We start from the raw sequence: 14,142 nt of genomic DNA on the forward strand, positions 1-14,142 counted from the left end.
CTACACATACACTTTTTTGTCCATTGAAATCTTACACTTTTTTTCCTCAAGATTTTTGTTGTATGCATTGTGGTTGTGAAAAATAAATGCCCATGTACATACTATTGATTAATACAATGTAAGAAAAAGATTTAAGGACTTTTCAAACCTTATACAAGTTACTATATTCCTAAAAGATGAGAGATCTTCAGACAATCTCTTAACTTCTGGTAGTTTCCTTTTCCCTACTTATAAACCTAAGGAAAAAAAAAGACTGTTTTCTGAACTTTTAGAATAAGGCTATCCAAGATTCAGATTCTGAAACAAAGCACAGAGACAGAAACCATTTATGGGAATGGAGGAAGGAAAGCTAACATCCTGGCAAATATCTGAAGTTCAGAGTCTGAAATAACCTCCTTTTCCAAGACAGAAGCAGCACATAGTCAATGGAAATTCTTATCCAGAAAGTGGAGACATTTACACAATTTAGTCACAAGTTTTGTTTCTTTAGTTATTTGTTTATATGTTCACTTACATACTTGAGTTTTTAGCTCAAGATGAAAAGAAAATGGGAAAACACAATTATTTATTAATTAGTTCAAAATTTTATTTAGCATCTGTTATATTCTAGGCACCATGCAAGACATTAAGGTAGTCAGCACATACCATCTAGTAATTTCATGCAGTATCTGGGAATAATTAAGAAGGAAAAGAATCCCAAACTAGGGGAAACATTTATGTAAAGATGAATTGCTTCTTTAATTTTAGATACAGTTAGTTTGCTTGGAGTTTTTTGTGTTGTTTTGTTTAGGAACTGATTAAATACTGTGCTCAGAATAAGGTTTATACTTAATAAAACTTATTATTTCCTAAATATCAATTCTTAAGTCTCAGTTTATGAGCTCTAGTTCCCACATTCATAAACCATTTGCTTAAATTTTAGAAACATGATTTCTATTAAAGTCAATATAAATAGTGTGGCTTCAGACTCCAACCAGTGCTTTGAAAAATTGCCTTACTAAGTATTACAAGTCTTTCCAGCTTTGATATTAATATTAACCAAAAGTTGAAGTTGGAAAATGTTCACAGATGTAAACAATTTTACCAGAATCTTCTTTGTGTGTAAACTAACACATTGAATCATTTGGAAGGTGTTTCCCAGGAAATTGTTTTGTCATGAGTTAAAATTGTTTTCATTTAAAAAAATAATTTTTCTGCGAAGAGGAAAAAACACACATAAAAACAACAGTAAATATTAATTTTATACAATCAAAATATAAAAATATTAAACTATCAGAAATACATTCTTTAAAAATTTTATTACACTTGAAAAAGTTTTCCTGAAATTCCATGGAATTCCTACCTATGCAAAAAGGGACACAAATTGGACAGTATTCTTCAGAAGATACTAGAATCTGTTTTGAAGACAAAATCTGAGTAATCAGAGTCTGGCCCACTTAAGACAGAGGTTCCTCAAAATAGGGAAGTTAAGGCAATTAGTTAACATAATTTCATAAGGAATGTGATTATGGAGAATGACAGTGTTTTATTGTACAATTTTAAAAGTTGAGGATACGTTACTAATTCACGGTGTCTGTTTTGCTCATTTCCATTTCCTCCTCAGGGCTAACAAAGGAGCACTTTCCAAGAAACAATGGGTCTGGTTGTATAATATATTAATAGAAATTTAATGATAATAATAGTACCAATGTTTTGTATTCATATAGTACATTACCATTTGCAAGGTGTTCTCTTTTAAGTCAACTCTTTTAAGAGTTAACTCAGGCCATCACATTGAGTCAGTCTCCAACAGACTCAAATGCAAACAGTGCTGCCTAGAATTATTCAAACCAGAAGCTGTGCTCCCAGATCCCGCCCCCACCTCCCTCCTTATCCGACACTCCTCTTTGCTCCCATGGCTTCTAGTATTCCCACTACAGTAACCCATGACAATACATAATTATGGATGCCTGGCTAAGTATCTATCTTCCCAAAAGCATTGCATGTTTTCTGAGACTGGACCCCATGTTTATCTCCTAAGTATCCTATATATCATAAGTGCATAATAGATTTGAAACTTTTGATAGAATTAACTAGCTAATTCTTAATTTTCAGATGAAGAAATAGGATAAAAGGTAAACAAAAAAAGAAGTTAGCAGCACCAATTGCTAGTCCTTCAGTTCTTTGAGATTGAGCTAGGCTCCCTTTTTCAATATGGAATTAATTTCATGTGTAATTGCCTTACTAAGAATCCAATGAACTCAACGAATGTGATGAAGAAAACAGAAATGAAAGAATTCACGACTTCTACCAAATACTTACGGTGTTTACTGATAACCAATAATTTTGCAGTCTTCAGTTTATGTGTAGTCTAAGACGTCAACCCTGGTAATTTGTTTGGTGTTGCATAGTGTAAGCTCTGAGGTCAAATTCTTTGGGGTCACAACTTGCCTCTGACATTCATTGGTAGACTGTGGGCAAATTACTTAACTTGTATGTGTACCAGTTTTCTCATCTGTTAAATATGAAAATGAATATCATCTTCTCTCTCAGATTGTTGCGAGGACTCCTCTTGAATTAATGCATGAAAAATTACACAAAACAGCACTTGGCAAACAGAAAAGATTCAATAAATGTTAGCTATTATTATTACTATTTTATATTCATTTTTCTTAGTTTCTGAACAGTTCAGATGGGCCTGACATTAACCTACATCTGACTCTTCCAATTAGCTATTGTTAAATATTCTCTGAAAATATTCAGCCAGCTCTGGTGCTGATGCTGGAGAAATTTGATATAGTTGTTCTTAGAGGCAGGTTTTTCTATTCAGAACAATTTTGTACGTGTGTGTAAAATTGAGGTTATAGATTCATTTCAATCAAAGTTTCAGCAAGTTGTGTTTCCATTATTAAGGTAGAGGTGAAGGTGGAGAACTTTTGAATCATCATAGGTGAATTATTTATACCCATGTTTCAACCTTACATTAGTAAGATTCCATTTAGTTTTAATTTGAACTATGTCTCTTTTAAAGCACATATCGATGCTTTAAAATAGCACTCTGCTTTTCTCTTCACTTTGAAATTATTATTATAGACAAGAGATGATAAATATGTTCACCCTGAATCTAGAAACGTAAACTGGAATTTGAAATGGAAAAAAAGTCTGCATTTCCGAAGTTGTTACTAACAGCTCACTTTATAACCATATTTACATTTTCTTGTATCTTTTCCTTCAATTTAGTCAATATAAATTGACTAAAAGATATAATTAATAAAATATATCAATTAATGTAAATCCTTTCATTTTATTTTTGCTTTTATTAGTTTGAAGCAACATGCAACACTATTTAACTCAATTTTGTCTTTAAATTGAGTGAGTGGTAAATTCAAGTTTACCAACATCTTCTCGGACTAAACATTGTTTCTTTGCCAAATGTTTGTGATGTATTTTGGAAGACATTAAGGGAAGCATTGAACAATGCAAATATCCTAAATAAAAGTTAAAAATAGAACCATTCATCTAGATGTATGATCTACGTTGCATGAACTATCTGGGTTGTCTAAAATACCTGGATGACTATGTGGCTTTCTCTCTTATCTAGTTGTTTGACTTTGCATAAGCCTATTCTTCAATGGTGTTGATCACCTGAGGAGATAAAATAAATTTATTTTAGCGTAAATAAAAATATAAGTCAGACATTCCATCCAGTGGAGTTTGTTGTAATCATAGAACAATGAATTAAGTGTGCAGGATCCTTTAATAACGAAAGGAATAGAATGTCATTGCCTTTTTTTAGTATGATGAATATTTACTTAGAACTGTCAGGAATGCTTACTACATACTGTGCTGTGTTCATTAAACATGTTATACAGCAGTTTGTCAGAGAGAAAATCAAAATATCTGCTAGAGAAAAATATGCTTCACAAGCAACAGAGGTCATCATTAATTCAAAAACAGAATACTTCATTCAAAACTATATCTTTTTTCTGATCCTCACAGAGCCCCCAACCTTCAAAATTCAGTATGATGGCATCAAATATGAAATACAACATGGATAAAGTCCAAGATTTTCCCTTGATGCATGTTAGAAAATTGGAACAGGATATTAACATTCCTTATGGTGGTCGAAGCCTTTAGTACACAACATAATCAAGAAGAAAAAAAAACACATTTTCTATAACATTTATGGCTAGAAAATAACTGATAACTAGCCAGTATTGTCCAAATCTGCTCTCCAAATTGTGTGATCATCATAAAATGCTGAAATAAATGTAAGAAAAAGAAAAAGAAAGAGGTGGAGGAACAAGGGAAAGGCCAGGAGAAGAGAAATCATACGGTGATGATCTCTACGGCAGAACGTGCGCTGAAATATTACATTTAATCACAATCTGTTGAAGAATAAATAATATGAGGTAGCTTATTTGAAAATTTAATTGGAAAGTAGAAAGCAACTAATTGTTAAGCAAATTTACAGTTTCAAAGCAATTGTGTTAATATCAAATTTTTACACCCTCAGCATGGTATATTTATAATTTGCTATTTTACCCAAATTTGATCTATACATTTCCTTTGCTCTCAATTTTATCTTTAACATTTAAAGGAAAAATGGAAAATGTCTGTGAGACATTGAAAGGCAGCCTAGCTAGGGTTTTCGGGCTGTTTTTTGTTTTTTTGTTTTTTTGTTTTTTGATATCAGAAGAGACTTCCTTGGGGAGGAGGAATGATATAATGCCTGGGTAGCAAAGCAAACCATGCAGGAGCTTTTGGGGGTCAGAATGTTGCATCTGTGAAGAGCAGAAAAGGAGCCGTTAGTACCAGCTCTGCTGCTTCTTTCCCAAGAGTTGACCAACATTTGTTGATTATTTTCTTTTTCCTCTCAATAATTACTACAGTGGGGAAAGTTAGAAGACCTGGATTTATTCAGGCTGCCCAACAGTCATAAGAATATGGTCAGTTTTTACTAATATTCACTTCTCTTGATCTGAAAGCAGAGACAACATTTTCCTACTGACAAAAGTCAATTTCTTGGAGGTTATATTGATATAATGCATGTAAAAATACAAAAAAAAAAAACCCTGAAATGTCTCAAAAATCTGCTACAAAAATGTATTTCGTAAATAAGAAGGGTCATCATTAATCCAAAATTTCAGTGGAAACAATATTCCATATGGAAAAAGTGGATTTGTTTTTCCTGTTCCTCAATCATTCTCTGATTATTTTTGTTTCACATTTCCTGGTGTCACTCTCTCTAGTCTTCTCTCAAATTCATTTCTTTAGAGCAAAGACCAGAAAAAGAAAAAAGTTCTTTTTTTAAATTTATTTAAGGTACCACTGATATATACTGTTATGAAAGTTTCACATGAAAAACATTGTTACTACATTCACCCATTTTATCGAGATCCCCCCATGCCCCATTGCAGTCACTGCCCATCAGTCTAGTAAGAGGCCACTGAGTCCCTACTTGTCTTCTCTGTGCTACACTGTCTTCCCCGTGACGCCCACACACACCCTGTGTACAAAAAAAGTTCTTTTTCAATAAATGTGTGATGTAGCTGCTTGTGTGGATGGAAAACAAAAAATGTTGGGATAAAAGTTGTTTAGGAAACTGACTTGCTAATTATAAATAATTTCCATATTTGAAAAGGAAAAAATAAAGATTTCTTTTGCATTCAGTTACATTAATGTGTAATGTTTTTAATGTATATTTAAAAAAAGAAGACCAATAACACAATGAAACAAAACAAAACACCTAAGAAGGTAATGTGATCAGGAAGATCTCCCCTAGAAAGCTCTTATCTTGCATTTCTACATTAATGTAGAATATTTTTGATTAATGGGAACAGTGATACATGATAAATCCAGAGAGAAGCTTCTAAAATACCAAAAGAATTGCTGTATATTTTTGTATCTTATATTTGAGAACATTTCATTATTCTATAATTATTTAAACATAGGTAATACATTTGTGGCTTATAAAGATCTACCCAGGTTATTTTTGTAATCACTGACTGATTTCCTAGCCCTGCCAGGTGACAGTCTTCTGGACTTGATTATCTGATTTTGAAATAAGAGTTCCCCCAAATCAAGAGGTTATACATCTAACATTGATTATGGAAAGAAAAACAAAACATGATTCCAAGAAACCTCAATTTCTGTCCTGGAGTTTGTCTAAAATTAGTCTAATTTTCCAATTTTATCTGTTTCCTCATTTCTTTCACCATCATTATTTTTCAGTTGTACATTTAAGAATTCTTCCTGTCATCTTGACTTCCCATCACCTCCTAGTTCCTGTCATTCCTCCTTTCAAATGTCTTTCAGATCTGCCTGCTTCCCTTGTCTTTACACCATCAGCTAATCTAGGCCCTTAGTGCTTCATTGCTGGATTTACCATGAAAGCCTCATAACTAATCTCCCTGGTAAATTTCTCCAATCCATGTTGATGAATTTTGTAAGGGGCCAGTTTCATCGTTTTACTTCCTTGGTCCAAAATCAAAAGGGGCTTCCTCTTGCCTACCATATTAAGTTCAAATTCTTCTGTTTGATTTTCAAACATGCTTTATTATCTGACTCTTTCTTCCTCTTGAAAACTTATTTTATGGCTGGTTTTGCTGTTACTTGAGCTGTGAGCTGGAGAGAGAGAGATGCTGGACTGCAGTTTTGGAAGATGGCGGCTTGAGTAGAGCAGCGGAAATCTCCTCCCAAAACCACACATATCTATGAAAATATAACAAAGACAACTCTTCCTAGAATAAAGACCAGAGGACACAGGACAATATCCAGACCACATCCGCACCTGAGAGAACCCAGTGCTTCGCGAAGGGGGTAAGATACAAGACCTGGCCCCGCGGGAGCCGAGCGCCCCTCCCCCCAGCTCCCGGCGGGAGAAGAATAGGCAGAGCGGGAGGGAGACGGAACCCAGGACTGCCGAACACCCAGCCCCAGCCATCCGGGCCAGAGTGCAGACACAGTGCGTGCGCAGGGGACCCTGGATACTAGGAAAACAGGGCAGCAAGAACAGTGAGTGGGAACCAAAGGCGCCGGAGGACATAAGAAAAGTGAGTGACCATTTTTTTTTTTTTCTGCTATGATTTGGCGAGCGCTTTTTGGAAGTCTTAAAGGGATAGGGACCCCAATACTAGGGAAACAGGGAAGCAAGACCGGTGAGCAGATGCCTGAGGCTGGCACCGGAGAATAAAGAAAAACGAGCGGCCACCTTTTTTTTCTTTTTTTTTTTTAAATTAAAAAAATTTTTTTTTCTTTAATTTGAAATTTTTTTTTTTTTTTTTTTTTTTTTGCGGTCGTTGTTTTGTTATGGCAGGTGCTTTTTGGAAGTCTTAAAGGGGCAGGGCGGAACACTTAATCCAGAGGTAGGGAATCTGGGGATCTCTGGGCACCCTGACCCCTGGGCTGCAGGGAGAGGGAGGCCCCTTATGGAGATAAATAGCCTCCCAGCCGCTCCCCCTCCAACGCGACTCCACCATTTTGGAGTAGCTGCCCGAGCCAGGCCACGCCCACAGCAACAGCGGAGATTAACTCCATAGCAGCCGGGCAGGAAGCAGAAACCCTGTCTGCGCGCAGCTGCGCAGCACAAGCCACTAGAGGTCGCTGTTCTCCCAGGAGAGGAGGGCCACAAACCAACAAGAAAGGAAGTCCTTCCAGCCGTCACTCGTCCCAGTTCTGCAGACTATTCCTATCACCATGAAAAGGCAAAGCTACAGGCAGACAAAGATCACAGAGACAACACCAGAGAAGGAGACAGACCTAACCAGTCTTCCTGAAAAAGAATTCAAAACAAGAATCATAAACATGCTGACAGAGATGCAGAGAAATACGCAAGAGGTATGGGATGAAGTCCGGAGGGAGATCACAGATGCCGGAAAGGAGATCGCAGAAATGAAACAAACTCTGGAAGGGTTTATAAGCAGAATGGATAGGATGCAAGAGGCCTTTGATGGAATTGAAACCAGAGAACAGGAACGCATAGAAGCTGACATAGAGAGAGATAAAAGGATCTCCAGGAATGAAACAATATTAAGAGAACTGTGTGACCAATCCAAAAGGAACAATATCTGTATTATAGGGGTTCAAGAAGAAGAAGAAGAGAGGAAAAGGGATGGAAAGTATCTTAGAAGAACTAATTGCTGAAAACTTCCCCAAACTGGGGGAGGAAATAATCGAACAGACCACGGAAATACACAGAACCCCCAACAGAAAGGATCCAAGGAGGACAACACCAAGACGCATAATAATTAAAATGGCAAAGATCAAGGACAAGGAAAGAGTTTTAAAGGCAGCTAGAGAGAAAAAGGTCACCTATAAAGGAAAACCCATCAGGCTAACATCAGACTTCTAGACAGAAACCCTACAGGCCAGAAGAGAATGGCATGATATATTTAATACAATGAAACAGAAGGGCCTTGAATCAAGGATATTGTACCCAGCATGACTATCATTTAAATATGATGGCGGGATTAAACAATTCCCAGACAAGCAAAAGCTGAGGGAATTTGCTTCCCACAAACCACCTCTACAGGACATCTTACAGGGACTGCTCTAGATGGGAGAACTCCTAGAAAGAGCACAGCACAAAACACCCAACATATGAAGAATGGAGGAGGAGGAATAAGAAGGAAGAGAATAAAAGAATATCCAGACAGTGTATATAACAGCTCAATAAGCGAGCTAAGTTAAGCAGTAAGATACTAAAGAGGCTGACCTTAACCTTTGGTAACCACGAATTTAAAGCCTTCAATGGCAATAAGTACATATCTTTCAATAGTCACCCTAAATGTTAATGGGCTGAATGCACCAATCAAAGGACACAGAGTAATAGAACAGATAAAAAAGCAAGATCCATCTATATGCTGCTTAGAAGAAACTCACCTCAAACCCAAAGACATGTACAGACCAAAAGTCAAGGGATGGAAAAACATATTTCAGGCAAACAACACTGAGAAGAAAGCAGGGGTTGCAGTACTAATATCAGACAAAATAAACTTCAAAACAAAGAAAGTAACAAGAGATAAAGAAGGACACTACATAATGATAAAGGGCTCAGTCCAACAAGAGGATATAACCATTCTAAACATATATGCACCCAACACAGGAGCACCAGCATATGTGAAACAAATACTAACAGAACTAAAGGGGGAAATAGACTGCAATGCATTCATTCTAGGAGACTTCAACACACCACTCACCCCAAAGGATAGATCCACTGGGCAGAAAATAAGTAAGGACATGGAAGCACTGAACAACACAGTAGAACAGATGGACTTAATAGACATCTATAGAACTCTACATCCAAAAGCAACAGGATATACATTCTTCTCAAGTGCACATGGAACATTCTCCAAAATAAACCACATACTAGGTCACAGAAAGAGCCTCAGAAAATTCCAAAAGATTGAAATCCTACCAACCAACTTTTCAGACCACAAAGGCATAAAACTAGAAATAAACTGTACAAAGAAAGCAAAGAGGCTCACAAACACATGGAGGCTTAACAACCCACTCCTAAATAATCAATGGATCAATGACCAAATCAAAATGGAGATCCAGCAATATATGGAAACAAATGACAACAACAACACTAAGCCCCAACTTCTGTGGGATGCAGCAAAAGCAGTCTTAATAGGAAAGTATATAGCAATCCAAGCATATTTAAAAAAGGAAGAGCAATCCCAAATGAATGGCCTAATGTTACAATTATCGAAATTGGAAAAAGAAGGACAGATGAGGCCTAAGGTCAGCAGAAGGAGGGACATAATAAAGATCAGAGAAGAAATAAATAAAATTAAGAATAAAACAATAGCAAAAATCAATGAAACCAAGAGCTGGTTCTTCAAGAAAATAAACATAATAAATAAGCCTCTAGCCAGACTTATTAAGAAGAAAAGAGAGTCAACACAAATCAACAGTATCAGAAATGAGAAAGGAAAAATCACGACGGAGCCCACAGAAATACAAAGAATTATTAGAGAATACTATGAAAACCTATATGCTAACAAGCTGGGAAACCTAGGAGAAATGGACAACTTCCGAGAAAAATACAACCTTCCAAGACTGACCCAGAAAGAAACAGAAAATCTAAACAGACCAATTACCAGCAACGAAATTGAAGTGGTAATCAAAAAACTGCCAAAGAACAAAACCCCCGGGTCAGATGGATTTACCTCGGAATTTTATCAGACATACAGGGAAGACATAATACCCATACTCCTTAGAGTTTTCCAAAAAATAGAGGAGGAGGGGATACTCCCAAACTCATTCTATGAAGCTAACATCACCCTAATACCAAAACCAGGCAAAGACCCCACCAAAAAAGAAAACTACAGACCAATAACCCTGATGAACGTAGATGCAAAAATACTCAACAAAATATTAGCAAACCGAATTCAAAAATACATCAAAAAGATCATACACCATGACCAAGTGGGATTCATCCCAGGGATGCAAGGATGGTACAACATCATCCAACACATCAACAAACAGAAGGACAAAAACCACATGATCATCTCCATAGATGCTGAAAAAACATTTGACAAAGTTCAACATCCATTCATGATAAAAACTCTCAGCAAAATGGGAATAGAGGGCAAGTAACTCAACATAATAAAGGCCATCTATGATAAACCCACAGCCAACATTATATTGAACAGCGAGAAGCTGAAAGCATTTCCTCTGAGATCGGGAACTAGACAGAGATGCCCACTCTCCCCACTGTTATTCAACATAGTACAGGAGGTCCTAGTCACGGCAATCAGACAAAACAAAGAAATACAAGGAATCCAGATTGGTAAAGAAGAAGTTAAACTGTCACTATTTGCAGATGACATGATACTGTACATAAAAAACCCTAACGACTCCACCCCAAAACTACTAGAACTGATATCGGAATACAGCAAAGTTGCAGGATACAAAATCAACACACAGAAATCTGTGGCTTTCCTATACACTAACAATGAACCAACAGAAAGAGAAATCAGGAAAACAACTCCATTCATAATTGCATCAAAAAAAATAAAATATCTAGGAATAAACCTTACCAAAGAAGTGAAAGACTTATACTCTGAAAACTACAAGTCACTCTTAAGAGAAATTAAAGGGGACACTAACAGATGGAAACTCATCGCATGCTGTGGCTAGGAAGAATCAATATCGTCAAAATGGCCATCCTGCCCAAAGCAATATACAGATTTGATGCAATCCCTCTGAAACTACCAGCAACATTCTTCAATGAACTGGAACAAATAGTTCAAAAATTCATATGGAAACACCAAAGACCCCGAATAGCCAAAGCAATCCTGAGAAAGAAGAATAAAGTAAGGGGGATCTCACTCCCCAACTTCAAGCTCTACTATAAAGCCATAGTAAACAAGACGATTTGGTACTGGCACAAGAGCAGAGCCACAGACCAATGGAACAGACTAGAGAATCCAGACATTAACCCAGACATATATGGTCAATTAATATTTGATAAAGGAGCCATGGACATACAATGGCGAAATGACAGTCTCTTCAACAGATGGTGCTGGCAAAACTGGACAGCTACATGTAGGAGAATGAAACTGGACCATTGTCTAACCCCATATACAAAAGTAAATTCAAAATGGATCAAAGACCTGAATGTAAGTCATGAAACCATTAAACTCTTGGAAGAAAACATAGACACAAACCTCTTAGACATAAACATGAGTGACCTCTTCTTGAACATATCTCCCCGGGCAAGGAAAACAACAGCAAAAATGAATAAGTGGGACTATATTAAGCTGAAAAGCTTCTGTACAGCAAAAGACACTATCAATAGAACAAAAAGGAACCCTACAGTATGGGAGAATATATTTGAAAATGACACGTCCGATAAAGGCTTGACGTCCAGAATATATAAAGAGCTCACATGCCTTAACAAACAAAAAACAAATAACCCAATTAAAAAATGGGCAGAGGAACTGAACAGACAGTTCTCCAAAAAAGAAATACAGATGGCCAACAGACACATGAAAAGATGCTCCACATCGCTAATTATCAGAGAAATGCAAATTAAAACTACAATGAGGTATCACCTCACACCAGTAAGGATGGCTGCCATCCAAAAGACAAACAACAACAAATGTTGGCGAGGCTGTGGAGAAAGGGGAACCCTCCTACACTGCTGGTGGGAATGTAAGTTAGTTCAACCACTGTGGAAAGCAGTATGGTGGTACATCAAAATGCTCAAAACAGACTTACCATTTCACCCAGGAATTGCACTCCTAGGAATTTACCCTAAGAATGCAGCAATCAAGTATGAGAAAGATCAGTGCACCCCTATGTTTATCGCAGCACTATTTACAATAGCCAAGAATTGGAAGCAACCTAAATGTCCATCGATAGATAGATGGATAAAGAAGAAGTGGTACATATACACAATGGAATACTACTCAGCCACAGGGAAAGGGCAAATCCAACAATTTGCAGCAAAATGGATGGAGCTGGAGGGTATTATGCTCAGTGAAACAAGCCAAGCGGAGAAAGAGAAATACCAAATGATTTCACTTATCTGTGGAATATAAGAACAAAGGAAAAACTGAAGGAACAAAACAGCAGCAGAATCACAGAACTCAAGAATGGACTAATAGGTACCAAAGGGAAAGGGACTGGGGAGGATGGGTGGGTAGGGAGGGATAAGGGGGGAGAGAAATAGGGGGGTATTAAGATTAGCATGCATGGGGGGGTAGGAGAAAAGGGAGGGCTGCACAACACAGAGAAGGCAAGTAGTGATTCTACAACATTTTGTTATGCTGATGGACAGTGACTGTAAAGGGGTTTATAGGGGGGACCTGGTATAGGGGAGAGCCTAGTAAACATAATATTCGTCATTTAAGTGTAGATTAGTGATACCAAAAAAAAAAAAAAAGAAAAAAGAAGGCAGTTCCTGTTTGGTAACATCCAATGAGTTCTACACAAGGGTATAAAGGGCATGGAAAAGTGTAGGCAAAGGGTCTGTTTGTGTTTATACAGAGGATCAAAGCGTAATTGGGCTACCCCGAAAATGAACTAAGATACAATATGAAAAAGAACTTCCAACATCTGCACTCCCTGGAAGACTCATGCCAGAAGATGATCATCAAAAAACCCCAACAAAGATCCACGCAGTGCTACAGCTGTAGATGCACTCATCCCACCAGTTCCTGGACTTGCCATGGGAATGAAGAAGGAGATATCTAAGCTGCCCTGTGCATACAGTAAAACAACAAATTTGACTGGATCTATACTGTTGGAACTCAACCAAGAATTAGGAGAAGTGCAAATTGTAGTGCTCCAAAATCTTACAACTACAGACTATTTACTGTTAAAAGAACATAAGGGATTTGAACATTCCCCAGGAATGGGTTGTTTTAATTTGTCTGATTTCTCTCAGACTGTTCAAGTTCAGTTGGACAATATCTACCATATCTTAGATAAGTTTTCACAAATGCCTAAGGTGCCTAACTGGTTTTCTTGGTTTCACTGGAGATGGCTGGTAATTACAGGTATGCTTTGGTTATGTAACTATACTCCTATTATGTTAATGTGTGTGCGCAATTTAAGTAGTAGCTTAAAACCTATACATGCTGAAGTTACTCTACAAGAAGATATGTCAAAGAAATAATCAATCTTCTCAGGTTTTCTGCCGTCTGCTACTTCTATAGCTTTTCTTCTTCCTTCCTAATTACAACCCTTAAATTGAATTCGTGCCTCATATCAAATTTACCGAGTATCATAATTCTTCCAAGTGGTAAAGATACCTCAAGACAAATGCTGGGCATAGAAGCTACAGGGCATAAATACGCAAAGAAATAAAAAGCTAACCATTTCAAACAATAAGGCTTCTCTCTCACTTACCAACTTTACATTTCCCTGTATGGCCCCAGAAGATGACTGGTTAGCCAGAGACGGGTAAGATTCCTCATGGGAGGAACAACCTAAGACAGGCACAGTCGCAGGGGGGTAATCAGGTGAGAAATTGAGGATCAACAGAGGTGAGGCTTAGAACCTCAGCTCCCCTTTTCTGAGAGAAATCTTCTGCATACGTGGATGTTTCATTGCCCTTGTCTAGCTTGGATTAACACATAGTCTACAGGCACACAGCTGATCATCTACATTTGCTCTCTTACAACACTAAACTATGTTTTCTACCTT

The sequence above is a fragment of the Manis pentadactyla genome, chromosome 3 (genome assembly GCF_030020395.1).
Source record: "Manis pentadactyla isolate mManPen7 chromosome 3, mManPen7.hap1, whole genome shotgun sequence".
Lineage (NCBI taxonomy): Eukaryota > Metazoa > Chordata > Mammalia > Pholidota > Manidae > Manis > Manis pentadactyla.